Raw genomic sequence first — 14832 nt, forward strand, 5'->3', positions numbered from 1 at the left:
AATGCAGCAAACAACTGCAGCGTGCTCTTAGGGCTCGAACAAACAAGCTATATGTAGTAAAACAGAGAAGAAAAGGGATCCTCTTGCACTACTGTACAAGTTTCACCATTTATTAGCATGCAGGTATTCCATGGTGCATCGTGCTAAATCAAGTTACATTCCCAACTCCGGTAGGCTGTAGGGTGATGTCTAGGGGAGCAATGGGCCTGATGACCATTTCGTGCTCCTACACGTTCTCAAAGGCTCAGTGTTCCTTTTAGCTATAGACCTGAACAAGAATGCAGAGCATTTGTTTCTGACTACAATTCTGACTGGATTAGCCAGATGCTTGTCTCAGGTGTGTGAGTCATACACTAATGATGCCTGAAAGATCAATAGGGCTGTCAGGCAACTGGTATTGTTTAAAAGGAAATAAATATGGCAGCCTCCCTATCACTTATGGTGTCCTTTAAAAAAGTTAAGCAATATATGAACATTTTCCTTCAAGTGAAACAGTGTATGCACAGTAATACACGCATGATAAGATGACTTACTTCAATAAACTTTTTAATTTGTAGAAAATGCCAAATGGGTGTATACATTTTCTGCCAGTGTCCTGTTGGCTTGAGATCTTCCAACTTGCCTTTTACCCTTTAAACCAAAAAACAGGGGTGTAGGCTGGATGGTCTTGGTCTGGCTCTGGCTGAAGGCTGAACAAAAGGTTTTGCATTCATTACTGATCACAGCATCAAAGATCTATGTAGATGCAGTTCTTCTGTGGAAGTGTGGTGTGCTGCATCACCTATGCATATTAAGGAGAACGTTTTATAAATTGGGGAAGGAAATATGTAACAGGACTCAGCACTGCTGGATCTGTTGTTTTATTCAAAGTGCTCAGTGCATAGCTGCAAGTGCAGACAAAGAGGCACATAACAGTGTAGCACCAAAAATGGTGGAAGGTGTTGGGGAAAATAGAGTAGCCTGACAGCTGTTTTGCACCAGGTGTTCCCGTGAGTCTATGCTTTGCCTGCAATTGCATGAATGCTAGGCAAAAAGAAAACAGACCCAGCAGTGCCGACTTCTGTTCCATCTTTCCACACTCATTATCCCTGTTTGACATTGGTCAGAGCACACTAACAGATTCCATGAGATGAATGGTCAAGGAGGAGGAGATACCCATGATTCAGATGATTTCTTTCAAAGATAATGTTGAAAATAACAATGATGCTGAGAAACTGGATAACAGTTCTTTAGCAAACTAAGTTACCAATTGGATAACAGTTCACATTGTTTTTGTGGCATAGCAATAGCTAAATATATTTTTCTTCAACAGCAACCAGGTCCTGAAGTTATCAGAAAGTGAAGGAAGAGAGTGCGAGCAGCACCACAGCAAAGTCAAGCAAAGTTCAATATCCGGTAAGCTGGAAATTAGCAGCCCATTAGGAATTGTATTTTCTACATTGACTATACTTGTATGGTTTGGTTTAGTGTTCATGGACCTTCATTCCAAGTTCATGTTAATTTCAGGTCAATTCCGGCTTCTCATTCTCTAGCAGACAATATTTAATAACTTCAGGCTAGTCTTGCAGATTTACTTTTTTTGCTTTTGACAATGCCTTAAGTGGCTTAAGGGAACTATCAAATAATTAATGTTTCATAATGAGATTATTAATTAGGAGTGACTTTGCTCTACTTGCATAACAATGTCCCATAAAAGTACTTGTGGAGTCTGACTGCTGGTGTCTTCACAAAGGACGCATGTGAAGAAAATGTATGACACAATCTAATTACTGGTCCCTCCACTGTGCTCTTCAAGCCATGCAATTGCAACAAGATAGTCAGCTTGCTCCTCTAGTGTTCACAGATGGCAACTGAAAACTCTAATCAGAGGGCTCTGCTTGCGTGCATGCACATTATGGTATTTGTGAATAACAGAGGAGCGAGCTAACTATCTTGTTGCTTCAATCACGCGGCTTGCAGAGCAAATTGTGATACACATTTCTTCATAGATGTTGTCTCCTGTGAATATGGGCTGTTCAGAGGTCTGACGCCATCAATACTTATATCGGATTCCGTTATGCAGGTAAAGCAGGAGAAACAGGATCACATTCTTTAAGTACAAAGCCACTCTTATTTATTAATGGCGTTTTGAGAAAAACAAATTATTTGATAGTTGTCCTTTAAATAAGGCTAATCTGGAAATAACAGAAAATATGCAGCCTTGAGCTTGTTTTTTACTTTAAATAAGCCTTGTCTTGTATTAGGAAATTTGGCAATAAGTTCTAAATTCAGCCCTTATACTAGGACAGATTTGGCCAGTTGAGTTTAATATATATATATATTTATATATATACACGCACACACATATAAATATATACACACACACATGTACATATATATATATATATATATATATATATATATATATATATATATATATATATATACATACACATCATACAAACACATACAGGGAGCATTTCTCTCTGTTTTCTTTGTGGCCTGTGTGACTCTTCAGGCCGCTTTAAAATTTTGTCCCACCCCGTGACGTCACGACGTTTCACCGCCGGGTCCCCGGAAGAAGAGGATATGGGGATCCCGGCGGCCAGAGAAGGCCGGGGACAGATGCAGTAGTCCCGCTGCGCAGCGCCGATTGCGTATGGGACTCCTGAACACATAAGAAAGCAGGGAATTCTCTTCTTCCCAGACCTGAGCTTGGGCTTACCACTCGCAGCTAATTTTTTTCTACCCCGAGCTCAGGTAAGGGTTACTGCCAGGAAGGTTAACACAGGCAACCACAATAAGGGCAGGTGGGTAGAATGAACCCATCCCCACTCAGGATTAAGATGTCAATCTCTGTAGAAAGGAAAATGGGGGTAACACCCCGCTACCAAGGACTAAATAATATAGGTCAGGAAACAGAGGCCCTAATCAGATTAAAATGTACTAAACACAGTTTAAAATGAGAGGTAGTGGTGGACTTACCTCCCCATAGGAAACTCAAACAGTCAGTAGCCGACAACAAAAAGCGCCACAATTGCTACGAGCTGACACTCAGTTGCTATTGTACAGTATATTGCCTGAGAAAGTGTCGCATGTTTGGACTACACAATTAAAGTTTTGTTGTTCGATTTTGACTGTTTGAGTCTTCTATGGGGTGGTCAGTACACCACTACCTCCCACTTTAAACAGTTTTTAATATATTTTTATCTGATTTGCTCCTCTGTTGCCTGACCTTTATCGTATGGTAGGGAACGTTGTTCACCACAAGTAAAGCAAGTTTCAGGGGTCTATTTCTTTGTTGCCTAAAAGAGAGACGGCAACAATTAAGAAAGTGTAATCTCTCCCTGGGCTGTTAACATTTGTGTCTAGAGTTATGCCTATGGGGAAAGCCTTTTCAAGAAGATTGACTTTCTTTATCTTTGGCTTTAAGCTTCTTCATTTGCGTGTTAGAATGAACAAAGATGTCATGCTGGGAATACACAGGTCGTTTTTTTCCACTCGATTCTCCGCTCAATCCATTTTGCTGCTTGATTCTCCACTCGATTCTTTTATCTTCCACTCATTTTTCTTATCTTTTTCCATTCATCTCTATCAGGAACCAAGCGGCAAAATGATCGAATTGGAAATCGGACATGTCGGAAATTATCTAACTATCTATCTGCCGCAAAAACTACCCGTGTGTTCCCAGCATAAGAGAGGATTTGAAAGTGTGGCAGGACTTCCTTGGGTGCAATAATTGTAAAATATTATGGCAACAGGGAGTCGTTTTGAGAGATACATTGAATTATACACTGATGCTTGCTGTGGTCTAAGGCTTTACAGGAAAGTTTTTTGTGAACTGCTTCTTGTCATTGTTTTCTTTTTTGCAGACAAAAAGGTGATGTTTGCTGTTAATAGTCTAGTTTCCAAGTCTCAATTAGTTATTGCATATGTATAGTAGCTGATACTGCGCTCCCTCTCATACTCCTTTATATATTCACTAATCTTGTAGCCTCTGGTTAAATCTTTTCTTTATTTACATATTTTACAAAGAGAAAAGGAGGTAACATGGCACTGCTCACCCCATGTACTTAACCAAACTATCATTAATATCATGAAATTATATAAGGCAGACACCAACATTTTGGAAAAGGTCACAGCCATTTTTAGTGGGGTAAAGAATCATTGATCATCAAAATCTTTATTAACTGAATCATCATTTAATTTCCAATAACCAGATAAACATGTCTCTAGCCAGTTACACTGGACTGGCCCCCCAAAACCATGGTCTTTTCAATAGCTGAGTGTCAATTAGCATTGAACATATCGAGGCCAACTTTGTCCCTCCTATAGAGACCATCTCAGCCCCTTCCAACTCCATGCGGCAGATAGTTAGACCTCCCAACTCCCGGAGCACTTTCACCATAAACCTGTTAATATGTTTCTGAATCCTATTCATAAATTTCATCTCTACCCTGCCCATCTACAGCTGCCCATCTACCCTGCCAATATGCACCATAACATGTTGATCCTGCCGCATCTGTTCAAAACTTCACATTTCTGTCCAAAAAAACCCTCCTGCTGCCACACTGACTTACTACTGTAACAAGACAGGGACTCAAACCAGACCAGAAAATCTTCTTTAACATCCCTGCCTAAACAGACATGCATATGTGGGGATTTTAGCCCCCCAATGACCTTTGACAATCTCCTTTAGAACACTCTCCCCATTGGCATTATCCTTGATGCGAATGCCAAGCGCCCCAACAAGGTTTGAATCTCCTTCACTACAGCTTTTTCTAACAACCCATTTATTAATGACTTACACTCATTTTCTCTTCAGGTAAGCAAAGCTCCATTCTCTCGTTTTCTAGTTTATTTTAATTAAATTCTTTTGAGGTTGTAGGGTAAACTGTTTTCTCCAGTTCTAGGGGCACCCCAAAAACAGCCATCAAGTCAATATAAACATTCAACGGTGTCTGGCAAATCTGAAAATCACCAGGACCAATTATTAGCAAGTCGTCCAAGTAATGGACAAGGGATCCTGGAGACATTTTGTGAGACACAACACATTCTAAAAAGGTAGAAAAGGATTCAAAATAAAAACTGGACAGGGGCCATCTTAACAGTTCTCTTTTGAACTTATTTCACTGCTGTCTTCACATCATTTTTTAATGTACTTGGTTTACATTATTCAGACATCTACAACCATTCTTTTTGCACTGGGCCAGCTACTGAGTGATTAAAAGTCAGCTGTATTTTACTGATATTCCCAGACAAATTTGCATGCATATATGTAAAATATAATTGTTTTGTTTTCCAGGCTGGCAGTGGGTAATGCGGATTGTGGGACATTCTTTTATATTCTGGACACAAATGAGGGAAAAGCAAAAACTTTATGGGGGACATTTTGTTTTGGCTGAGGATGCAGACAGAGTTTTCTAGAAAGGTATTAACCATTACTGCCGCACGGACGTGAGTCTCACGTCCGCGGCTGGTGCTGCTGTAGCCGCAGGGGCTGTGCACATGATTGTGCGAGCGGAAGCTCGCATTTGCGATCGTCCCAGATACAGGGGTATTGGTGACAGGGGACGGAAGTCCCCTGAGCCAATCTGTACTTGTCTGGTGAGAATGATCACTGTTTTTTTCAAAAACAGTGATCATTGTCAAATCATGGTGCCACGCTGCCTCCTGCTCGATAGTTTCCGCCACTCCCTCCGCTGATTGATAATTAATCCCCCCTCTAGGCCAACGTGATCACAGGCATCAATGAGATGCCTGCGTCACTTCCGAAGTAACACAGGCACACATTACTTCCTATTTAGCGCACTTATTGTACGTAATAGGAAATAATGCGCAAGGACATTTTGTGGCCAAATAGTAAAATGACACTTACAGACTTTAGGGACTAAAATGTTTGACTATGTATGTCAAGAGGGTATATTATTATTAAATTATGGGCTTGTAACTAGTGATGGATGTAACACTGAAAAAATGCACTTTTATTTTCAAATAAAATACTGTCACCATACATTGTACTAGAGATATAATTTAAATGTTGCAATAACCGGGACAAATGGGAAAATCAATTTTTTGGCTTTTATCCTCAGTTTTGTGTTTTATTTTAAAACTATAGTGGCCGAAATCTGAGAAATAATTATTATTTTCATTTTTTTTCTTATTATTGCCATTAAAATGCATTTAGAATAAAATAATACTTAGCATAATGTACCACCCAAAGAAAGCCTAATTGGTGGTGAAAAAAACAAGGTATAGATCATTTTGTTGTGATAAGTAGTGATAAAGTTAGTGGGGAATGAATGGGAGAGGCACTGAAATGTGAAAATACCGCTGGTCCATAAAGTGAAAACAATTTGTGGGCTGAAATGGTTAAGAGAATGAAATGGTGGGGGGAATGAGACAGCTATTGTCAGCATTTAAATCATTTATTTCTGTTTGGCCACCTCGTAGCATTATTATCTCTGTTGGTGGAAATGAGTTTCATTGTTTTAGTCTGGTGCACAGTATATGAATAGCTCTTTCTGAATTGCTTGTTAAAATGCCTTGTGCTATCTTGGTTTTGTCAACGATTATAGCTAGAAAAATCTGACTTGAGCTTGGGTTAACATTTATGTGTAACATCAGAAATATAAAGTATTCAGTAAATGTTTGCTGGTTATTGAAGGTTTTGCCGACAGGCATGTTGAATTGGAGGGATTTACTTAGTCCTCTTTAGACCAAATTGGGTGTACTTACCTGATATAAAGTTAGAAATGTTTAACATGAACATTCAATCTATGTTATAATGGGCTGCGGTAATAGGGGGCAGTCCTTTAAGGCCTGGCTGGTCAGGTAATGTTGCCCACTCTGTGGGTGTACAAGAGTTATATTTATATTATCTGGTTGGTGTCTGGGTCACCTGATTGGGCATCTTTATGTGGAACTGATTTAGTAGTTTTGTTTATCTTATGGTTAAAGGATTAATCAAATCTTTTAACTCCAATAGAAAGCTCCAGACGATTTTTATTTACCATTATTGTTTGTCTGGATTATTTTAATAAGACTTGTATTAAGTATGAGATTAAGGGCCCTTTTCCACTATGAAATGCGATCGCGATTGCAATCGCGATTCCAATCGCGATCGCAATCGCGTTTCAATTTCCACCATGCGATTGCGATTGCGATTGAGCTACTATACTCATTATAGTCCAGCTCAATCGCATACAAAACGCGGCAGGACGACGATTGCGCTTTGACCAAAATCGCATCGCAATCGGATCGCACTAATGGAAATTGCTGCTGCAGTTTCCATTAGTTTAATGTACCTTGCGATTTGCGATCAGAAGCAAATCGCAAATCGCAGGCTAGTGGAAAAAGGCCCTAAAGGTGGTGAGTGGGAACCCTGTGCAATAGGACAACCAGCAATAACCTGGGGATCCCATGAGTCTATTGAGCCATTCTATATTCTGAAATATTAAAAAACATGATAAAGGGATATGTATGTATGCAATGCGAAATGGGCTGTTAATTTCCAGGTCAACTGATACTGATGTTTGCTGACACTGCTGTGGTAATGCTTGCGCTTACTCTTCTCTATCTTTCCAGAGACCTCAGGACCTGGTTGTTATGGAAGAAAGCAATAAGTGACTCTTACCATGCTGTGAAGAAGAGTGTTAACTGTTATATGATCTAATTGGGGGTAATGTCTCCCACCTTGTGATTTATTTGGTCTGGTTGGTGTCCGGGTCACCTGTGTACTGATTTAATTTTGTTGGTTGGACAGTAAAAGGTTTAAGCAGGTAATTTAAACTCCAATAAAAGTCTATTTTATTCACTAATATTGTTTGTCTTTATGTTTCGATACTGTAAATCTCAATGAAGTAAGTATGGGTGTAAAGGTGTGTATGACTGTGTGTGTGTGGGGGGGGGGGGGTGACTTTTGTGCAGTGTCCCATGTGTGTGCCAACTGGCTGGTTAGTAGTTTCAGAAATCAACTGACCACACTCACCTCCTCGCTATGTAACTGACAAATTACATCTCTTCATAGGGGATTCTCAGCAAGGCTTTTATTCTTTATAAAGATATTCCCTAAAAAGTATTTAAACAATTTTGCTGGCCAGCTTCCCTGCTCGCTACACAGTTTTTGGCAGTTGGACAGAGCAACTGCCATTCACTAAGTGCTTTTGAAAATATATAAATCCCTGAAAATCCCCTATGAAGAGATGAACTAGTCCAAAATCTGTCGCTTCTGTCAGATTTCTACTACCTACTGTAAGTGACAGCAAAATAGGAGAAAAGTAATTTATGGCTCATTTTACTCTGGAAAAAAAATGTACTTCTTATTTGTATATGTTTGCACATACTTTAAATTGTACATTTTTTCGCCATAGTGCCCCTTTAATGCCACTAATGAATGATACGTGCCTTAATAGATGCATAGTGATTAAATAGTGAAAGAAAGGAGAAAGCAATAAATGCTTGTAGATTAAGATCAAAAGTATACCTGGTAAACTGTATACATAAGTAAAAATAGCTAACAATGATGCACAATCAATAAATGCTTGTAGATTAAGATCAAACGTATACCTGGTAAACTGTATACATAAGTAATAATAGCTAACAATGATGCACAATCAAATAGTGAGAATCTGATAAAAGTAGAAAAAGGAGGTAGTATACATCACCAACTCAGGACCGGGTCACCAGTAGTGGATCAGCAGCAGCCTAATATTTAGGGTGTAGGGAGGCACATGAACGCTCCATGCATGGCGTGGTCCACGTGACCACTTCGTCAGGAGCCTGTTTGGTTATGGTGAAATTCTGTTGAGCCTTATTGAATTCCACTCGTAATGTACCGTATCAGACTTAATTCACAAGATCGCTTTTAAAACAGATATAGAGAAAACTAGAAGACAAAATACCTTGATGCATCACCTTTCTTTCCCCGGGAAACCAAGTTAAATTATAATAAGGGTTTGTGGGCATCCTGACAAAATATGCTATTTCATGGAATTGCTTTTGCATTCAGCTAGCAAAGCACTGACCATTCATATATTTAGTATGACAGCAGTTATTAATTGTACCCTGCAAAAGTTTATGCATGCAGACGCGTACAATTAGTTTTACTGTAAAGTAATTTGTTCTGTTCTAGAGTTAACATATAATTTCCATTAATTATGTTATTTCTGTTCTCCACTATTTAACTAAATATACATTTTATGGATGACTCAGGTGAAGAGCAGAAAGGTGAATCTTTGCCTTCTTCACACATCCACCAGTATGTGGAGAGTTTAAAAAAAGATGACCCTGTCTACACACTGGGTGTTTAAAGTGGAAGCATTTACACCTCATTACCTTTTGCTTCTTCCTTAGTATGTCCATTATTAGTCTGTTTGTTGTATTCTTTTACCAAATGGTAGGTGCTTAAAGGCTTTTTAATGAACTGGGGGTATTTTGAAGGCCTATATTTCAGTACCATTGTCATTGGGGGGTTTTGGTTGGTGGGGTAGTAAGATTAGGTTCATTTGGGGCGTATGAGAGAATTCACCGCCAGGAGACTTGGGTGCAGGATACAGCCAGTATGGCTTATCCTGCTGCTGCACAAGTTCCCGGTGACGTTAAATACTATTCCCCCTCTAGGTCCACGTGGATAGTGAGGAATGAAATAATTTGGCTTCCAGCAACTGCTGGAGGCCGAATTACAGTGTTTAAAAAGTAACTTCATCTCCGTCTTCTGACGGCACTGAAGTTACTCACTGTGTGCCGCTATAGCCGTAATTCTTATTACGGCCTATGGTGGCGCCGGCTGCGCCTAAGTCTCCTGCGCCGGATTGACAGTGTTCATAATTTGGGTGCCATAGCATGGCCAAAGTGCTGGCTGTGAATTTTTTTCCTGGCAGTGCTTTGATTTAGTGCTAGATACTGAACACAACAAAAGGTGAGAATCAGTTAGGGTTAGCAATTATCTAGGAAGGTTATAGTTAGGAGATAGAGTAGGAGAAGATTAGTGTTAATAGGCATGGGTAAGAGTATAATACTTGAAAGGTGATTCATCACACATGGATAACATTAACCTGTCATAAGATTAGGGTTAGGCATTGGAAAGTGGATTTTCATTATGTTGACACCACAGAAAATACCGTAGCATTGCAAAGCAGAAGCTTGGCATGAATGGCAAGACCAACAGTACTGAATTTAAACGTACCCTCCCCTTTATACTAATGTTGGTATAAGCAGATTTATAGTTTGAATGCAGTTGCACTTTAAAAGGTGTTTATTTACAAATATATGGCTATGACATTTACAGTGTAACAGATAATACACAAAATCTTTAATGTCTTAACACCCAATACTGTATAACATACGTCTTAACTGCCCCAACAGTAAAAAAACAAACAAACAAAAAAAACGGTAAAATAAAGTGTATTTGAACTTGGAAAGTCTATTGCAAACAATATTTGAAGATATGTTTAAATCCAAATCATGTTTCCACACTTATCTTGTGTTTTTACAGTTTCAACTCTATTCTGCAGAATTTCTTCACTTTCACTGTTAGGTATCTATAATGTCAACACGTCAACAGTACTGCCTGACTGATTGATGAGTCACTGTCTGCCTTGCAAATTTAATTGGCTCCACTAGCATCTGAATCACACACCTGGATCAGCATCTGGCAAATGTGCTGAAAGTGTGTATATTTTAACCTGCCACACATTAAAATGACTGCAAGATGTATGCAATAATAGAATAATAGAATATTTGTACATTTATCAATATTGTATTATGTATTACTTTTTACCTTAATAGAATATTGGTAAACTTACTGATATTCTACTATCTCCTTTTACTGTTACTGGAATATCAGTAACTTTATTCTACTATCACTTACTCTAATCTAAGTCTCAATTTACCCCTCCCCTGCCTATGCTTAACACTAATCCCTCTTCTACCTATGCCTAACATTAACCCCCCACACACACTTACACCTAACACTACCCCTCACCTACACCTAACACTAGGCTTCCCCCGTAGCTATCACCGCTATTTTCTCTCTTCCCACCATTAAATAACTCCGCCGCCAGCTACTTCTGCTAAATATGATCAACTACATAGTAGCCATACTTCGTAGCAAATTACTGCCGCTTTGCAGCGAAATTGAGTTCAGCAACATAGTGACCATACTCCATAACACATCCCCGCTGCTCCCACCACAAAATAACACCACTACCACCGCGATTTCTTTCGCTATACCATAGCAGAAGTCCCGCAACCAAAATTACCTTTCCGGCACCGCCAATTTCCATAACGTCCTATGGTGGCACCCAAATTAACAGGCGCTATTTTCACCCATATTGACTGATCTGTGGCTTAATCCTGGTTGCCTATGGAACAAACTCTCAGTGGCTGCAGCCCTGACGTGCTTTGAGTCCACCAGGAGAAAAGCGCAATATAAATGTTCTGCGTCTTGTCTTGTTTAATCACTCTATGACCGCCTAATGCTGATCGGCGGCCGAAGAGTAGCTCCCCCAGGACAGCCTAACGACGAAAGGCATCAAGTCCTGGGGAGGAGATTAGTGGGGATTGCGCATGCGGATGCATGCATATCCCAGCTGCCAGCAGCGATTGTTGCTAGCATTAAATAGAACATAAATTAATTAGAAAAAAACAGCCTGCAGCAGCGATCAGATGCTACCAACAGAAAGCTCTGTTGGTGGCAACAAAAGGAGGAATAAATAATTTGTGTGCTAAGTTGTATGGCTCTGCAGCTAGCTGATAAAGCTGCAGAGCACTAAATTGTAAAAAAAAAAATAGCCTGATCACTAGGTGGGTGTAAGCGTGTGGTCCTTAAGTGGTTAAAGTATTGGAGGCGGGGATAAGCATGACAGCCAGGCAATTGGCATTGAAATAAATGCATGTGATTCCTTTAATGTCTTCCACATCCCTCTCAGTTACACAGTCACTTTAATGGAATGTTGTATATGTCCAAAGGTTTTATATCTACACCAAATAAGCAGCCCTAATTTCCAAGGTGTATGTGATCTCTACAATAACACGCCTGTATTTTCTTTCTTTTTTTTTTTTAAACACAATGATATCGAAGTGTTCTGTATAGCAGGATTGTGGTGTTTTGTATTTTTTTAAACGCATACAGAAAGTAATAACACATACCTTTCCATGTGTCCTAGGCTATTTTTCTTCATGGTGTCTGGCTAACATTGGTAATTCTGTACCTTTTCCCCCAAAATCCTCTTGTGTGCTTTCTGAAATGTCATTATCTTTGAGCTGGGATTTTCTGTCACTTCAAATGTGAAGAAGATAGCAGACGTGCTCCCGAGACTGTATTTAGCATTACAGAGCAAAGCTTCTCAGGCTCGAGAGCTACCTAAATAAAGGATATTGAATGTGTGTTTTTAGCAATGGCACTTCAGACATATTGTCAGTCCAGCATTGTTCATTTCATAGTTACATAATTACTAGGGAACTTGTCCCTATGTAGATGTATATCGGCCTGTAACCCAATGTTGGCATTAGTTTCCACTCAGAACACCTTGAGAGCCTCCAGACCTGGAGGGCACAATGTAGCACACTTACACTACTAGAAACTCTATATTGGCTAGTGAGACCTAGGAATTTAGAGCGGCTCTGGTTTACATACTACTTGATCTCTAGAGATACTAACAGGTTAAAATGATTAAAGACAAGGGCACTTTGTACACCCATCTATTATGTTAAAAGTTCACACCTTTCACCAATTAGATCCTGAAGATGGCAAAGAAAAATCCTTTAGGCTAATTTGGTATCAAAGTGGGAAAAATAATGTTCCCTCCTATTTGGCCTGATTTAAAGGACAACTGCTGGAAAATAGTGTTTAAAATAATGTTTATTTTTTTCTTAAAAAAGCATCTCTTTTAACATAGATTATGAGCAAACCTGAAGTGAAAGAAACTCATGATACAAGGGGTTTTTTTCACTAACAGAAATAACGTGAGTAACCTCCTGTTACTCGGGCTATTTCAACAGCGTGCCTTAAATGTAAGTGGCTGCATGCTATGCGCACTACTGGCCGCGTAGCGTGCATAATTACCCTCAGCCACAGGAGCGCACGCTACGCTGCAGGAAGTTTAGCATAGCGAGCGCTAGTAACTTATGCCTGCTTCCACTGCAAATAACGAGCCCTCCACTCATCCTGCCCTGAGCCCCTTGGGGTCCTATCACTTAAAAGGACATGATCCCCGCACTTTGATTGGCCCAGTAGGCTCTCTGTCAAGTGACAAGTCAAGTGACCCTTTGAAATTTCTTGCAGTAAAACCTTTTCTCAACCTGTCTCCCACTGTTTCTTGTTTGTTTAAGTGCTGCAGACAACAGAGCAAAGAGCTCAGAGAAGCTCTTTTGCATAGATAACAACAAGAGTTAAGTTTCTTACCTCTTCCTGTACTGGAAAACAAAGAGACTTGTTTCTTTGCTAAAAGGAAGGAAGTGACCTGTATACTACAACTTCTTAAACTGAAAGAAGTTGTAGAGCCGAAACGTTTTATTCTTTTTTATTTTAGTTTTGAATAAAGTTGGGAAAGATTTAAAGGGAAGGTCCAAGCAAAATAAAAAAATTAGTTTCATTTACCTGGGGCTTCTACCAGCCCCATGCAGCCATCCTGTGCCCTAGTAGTCACTCACTGCTGCACCAGTCCCACGCTGGCAGCATGCCGACCTCAGAGGTCTGCGGGCCGCATTGCGTTTTTTTTTTTACGCATTCCCGCTAGTGCAGGAACATTAACACATACATTTTTACGCGTTACTGGTTCAATGCGTAAATTTTTACTCGTTAAACCACTAAAGCGTAAAAATGTATGTGTTAATGTTCCTGCGCTAGCGGGAATGCGTAAAAATATACGCAATGTGGACCGCCGACCTCTGAGGTCGGCATGCTGCCAGCGGGGGACTGGAGCAGAAGTGAGTGACTATGAGGGCACAGGATGGCTGCATGGGGCTGGTAGAAGCCCCAGGTAAGTTAAACTCATTTTTCTATTTTGCTTGGACCTTCCCTTTAAACCTTTAATTGTAGGGCTTTTTTGCTGTTTGCTCCCACAATGGGCTTCAGTTCTAAATTAATGTAAACAAAACTAGTAAAAAGTATCCATCCAATCTATAAACACCAGGTTGATTGTTCTATATACATTGTAATTTGCAATAGTGTTGGTGCTTTGTGATGCAGTAACCTGGGTACACTTTGTGCTTTCTTCATGGAGTTTCATCTAAAGCTGTGCATTTGATTGAAGATTTCTTGATGTGTGTTGACATTCTTTGCACTGAACTTGACAAGTATGTCACCATTATTGATTAAAATGCTTTAATGTGATAAGCGTCTGTCAAGCTTTAAGAACTAGCTTCCTGGTATAATTAAATAGTGATGATGGTCGCAATGCTATGAATAAAAAGTGTACGAATCAAGTCGTTCATTGTAACTAATGTGAAGGTCACAAAGGATAAATCAGATCTGTACAGGTTAAAAAACCAGTATATTGCTTTTAGAAAAGGACTCATATAAAAATGCAATCTCAAAATTACAAAAATTTCCTTATAAAAAAACTTTATTGACACATATACAAAAAAGTGTATCCAAAAATAGAAAATATATAAGAGCACAGTTCTTAAATATCAGATAGTGGGTCCTCTTAGAGCCAAAGACAAAAAAGCGATATCTGATTTAGCTTGGTAAACAGTTGCAGTTATAACGGGTATTAGTTTTCAAGGCAACGACACATGTTCGTTTCGGGCTGTGTAAATATGTATATGCCCTTCATCAGGCCAAGATACCCAATTCTGCGTGGCTCAATCAGGCGAGGAAAACCAGATAAGAATCAAAAATATACTGGG

The 14832-nt window shown here is 39.5% G+C and overlaps 1 protein-coding gene across 8 annotated transcripts in view; it reads left to right on the forward strand.

Moving 5' to 3' along the window:
• The window catches only part of SASH1 (SAM and SH3 domain containing 1), a 1147574-nt gene that overhangs the window by 87852 nt on the left and 1044890 nt on the right, over window positions 1-14832 (forward strand). Inside the window, exons 2-3 of one of the 8 annotated variants that reach the window (XR_011019382.1) lie at window positions 1313-1395; window positions 7567-7776. The exons of 6 other annotated variants lie outside the window; for them this stretch is intronic. The gene's annotated coding sequence lies outside the window, so the exon portion shown is untranslated. Of the gene's footprint in view, window positions 1-1312; window positions 1396-3577; window positions 5385-7566; window positions 7777-14832 lie in introns of those variants that run through there. One more of the 8 variants, XR_011019383.1, reaches the window with a different exon arrangement.

The sequence above is a fragment of the Hyperolius riggenbachi genome, chromosome 4 (assembly GCF_040937935.1).
Source record: "Hyperolius riggenbachi isolate aHypRig1 chromosome 4, aHypRig1.pri, whole genome shotgun sequence".
In the NCBI taxonomy this organism is placed as follows: Eukaryota; Metazoa; Chordata; class Amphibia; order Anura; family Hyperoliidae; genus Hyperolius; species Hyperolius riggenbachi.